Raw genomic sequence first — 3737 nt, forward strand, 5'->3', positions numbered from 1 at the left:
TCCCAACGCACGCAGTAAACAAACCAAGCACGGCGTAATGACGTCATTCTTTTCAGCACAAACATAGAAATAGAATGCATATGACCAAATGTATTGCAGTAAACTCTGACATAAGGAATAGATACACTATTCCTTTGAAATAAAACACGTATTAGATCTATTATTGTTTTGATGGAAAGAGAAACACATTTTACTACATTTTTCCTACTGGACTAAGTGAGGGTATTTCAAGAAAGTGAGGTATGACTCTGGTTGTACATTTAAGGGCTTGTAAGTAAGCATTTCACTGTAAGGTCTACTACACCTGTTGTATTCGGCTCATCTGACAAATACAATTTGATTTGATTTGACTTTGCAGCTGGCCAATCTAGCAGAAATAGATCAGTTCTGCCTCCTGTTCATGATTCGTGACAATAAACGTAAACCTGCCCATGTCTCTCACCTCAACTGCAAAGGCAAGGCGTACCAGTGCACCAAGTCTGGAACCAACAGGACCCTAAACAGCTTCTACCCCCAAGCCATAATACTGCTAAACAAGACTGCTAAATAGCTAATCAAATGTCTACCCAGACTACCTGCGTTTACTCCTTTTTGTACTAACTCTCTTGCACTGATCTATGTACACACACACTGGACTTGGTACTGGTAGTCCCTGTATACACACACACACTCACACATACTTACACTGACACCCCAACACACACACACGCACGCGCACGCACGCACGCACAAATTACACACGCTCACATGTATACTGACAACACAAACACTAACACACACACACTTTCACACTCACCGCATACGCTGCTGCTACTGTCTATTATCCTGTTGCTCACTTTACCCTTACCTATGTACATAGCTACCTGAATTACCTCGTACCCCTGTACATCAACTCGGTACTGGTACTCCATGTATATAGCCATGTTATTTTTACTCGTTATTGTCATACGTGATTCACTGTCTTTTTATTCCTCATATCACTATTTCTATTTTTCATTTGTATTTTTAAATCTTTATCTTTAACTATGCATTTTTGGAAAAGGACCCATAAGGAAGTGTTTCACCAATTCTTTACGAAGCATGTGACAAATAACAATTGATTTGATTTTGATTTGAACATGACAAGGCAGTTCAGTTGGAAACAGTACCTCTGCTGGTGTAAGACCCATCCTGCATGCAGGAAAGGCTTCATTTCTTTCAGGAAAGGCCTGTGTACACAGGCTTCATGTGCTGCATGAACAGAGCTCCAATAATTACAGGATTAGTTCCAGGATTCTGTGAATAATATGAAGGATCTGTAACTTTTCTTGTTCCTGTGATAGTGTGAATGAGTTAGGTAAAATTATTTATCCTGGACACAGAATATTAAGTCTATAAATCTAAATGGAATGAATCGGAGTTGCATTACGGTTTAGATAATAGTTTCTACAGTCCCCCTGCGATGGTTAGCGGAAAGGTAAACAAGACAGTCTCTGTGAATGACTGAATGTATTAGCACACCGTCTTGTGTGGCTTTCCTGCAGACTAGACGCTGTATTGTATATTGCTGCCTTTCGCAGGTCGGAGTGCAGATTGCACATTTTGGTCAGCCCCTCCCCAAAAAGGGAAAAGGGGAATAGAAATAACTTAAATTGCACCAACATTTAACCCTGCACCTATCCACTATCCAGAAACCCCCACATCCCCCTACATGTCTCTAAACAATCCTACACCAGGCCATCTGCCTGGGAGGATGGAGCCCCTTCTCTCAAACCTTCCTGTAGATCTTCTGCACTAAAATCTCACACACTCAAATATTTCTCTGCTGCTGCAACTACCACATCTAGCTTCTGTGATTTCCGCTCCGTCAGTGCAGTGCATACGCTATCCAACCTTACTAAAACTCATCCTCTCTGGCTCTTTCTCTCCAGGCCTACTCACTGGGGGAATCCCAGTCGACTCACTCACCCTTGGATTATCCTCTACTCTCTTCAATACCTCAGCATAGGAAACTTTTTGCCCCACTCGAACTCAGTCAACATCAACCTGTCTCTCTCTCACAGGGCACTTCCGATCCCCAGCTGCATAGGCACCCCCACAGTTGACACACAGTGCTTTCTCTATCCCGACTGTACACTCTCTCTGACTATGCCCTCCTGCACATTTCTCACATTGTGGGATCTCCCTTCTACTCGGACTCATGTCCGAGTCTTTAAAACCTAAAGCAAAGAAGCGGGTTCAGAACATAGGCCCTCACAGAATAGCAAATATATCCTGACCTGACCTTATCAGGTAGAAACTCTGTGTCAAAGCTCAACAAGACAGACAGGGTATTCTCAGTCTCACCATTGCCACCGTGTCTACATCACAAACACTAGGAATATTCCTTTTAATTTGATCCACCTCTACACTCAATGCTACCTCACTGACCACCGCTTTCAGTGACGCCCTGCTACGGGAAAAGCAAAGCACACCACAGGTTGAGCCCCGAGCTGCGTGACTTAAAGTGCCCTCTTCATCTGGGAGGCAGATACACACATTTTTTGTGAATAATTCCACTTCTCGAAGCTTTCACAAATGTAATCATTCCCAGTTTGTCCTTTACCCAGCATGACACAGCGTATGGACTGGCCAAAAAGAAGGAATCAACTCTTTCCAAAATCTCACTCCCACCAGTCCAAAATCATCTCTGGTAGGACTCTCATGGCAAATGTTGGAAGACTCTACCACACCTCTCGTCGCAGGTAGGTCCACAATATCCTTGACTGGCTCAACTTTAGAGCGCTCACCACTGCCGACTGACTCCATTTCGAGATTAGCAAGGTCCTCAAGAGAGCAGGAAGACCTATATGTAAGATTACTTGGTTTGCAATCAGGTGATGTAGGTATGTACACCGCGAATGAAGGTGTACTGCATACTCAGGAGACTAATCTCTGATCTTAACATCGCAGTTCTTACGCTTTTACGTCATCGCATTTCCCTGAATGTATTCTCTACCCCTCCCATTGAAAAAGTTCTAGTAACCTGAGCCGCGGTACACCTGTCTATGGCCTGTGACGTGAATGGGTAAAAAAGGGTAAGGGAGCGCCCTTCTCAAATTGAACAGTAATCTGCGCCACTCAGTCATGTTGTCATTAATAATAATAATAATAGATTTATTTTATATAGCGCTTTTCATTACAAGTAGAATCTCAAAGTCGTTTTAAAAACAAAATAAACAAAAAACTATTTAATAAAACAAATGAAGGAATAGGACAGTTCTTGGGCAACGGTCAGTTCAGATGGGTAGTATCTTGACTTTGGACTACAGCCCTCTGGGGGCAGGTATAGGGCACCCCTCGGCAGAAAAAACAGAACTAGACAATAATTTGTGCCAAGTGTGATATCCCTCCTAAATAGCTCGGCTAATGTTCCTATCAACCCAGTAAGGCCAGCAGGCTTGTCTCTTTTTATTGGTGTGTAACTGTTATGAAAGTTGTACTGTCAATTTGTTTTGTATTTAAACGCCACTTTAAACGTGTACATGACACTGCAACAAAATGTCCCCATGGGGACAATAAAGTCAGTAAAGAGGGGTTAGCATAGATGGTACAGCAAGGCAGGGAGGTAGAGACATCTGACAGACAGGTCACGGAGCTCTTCATCGGGCACCTTGTCGTCTTCGATAGTCACAGCTCCTCCTCCGTAGGTAGGCTGGATCATCCACTACAGAAATGTAGCACCCATCTTGGTGATGCTTCGGAGTCTGTAAAAGTGC

The sequence above is a fragment of the Salvelinus alpinus genome, chromosome 22 (genome assembly GCF_045679555.1).
Source record: "Salvelinus alpinus chromosome 22, SLU_Salpinus.1, whole genome shotgun sequence".
Classification (NCBI taxonomy): Eukaryota; Metazoa; Chordata; class Actinopteri; order Salmoniformes; family Salmonidae; genus Salvelinus; species Salvelinus alpinus.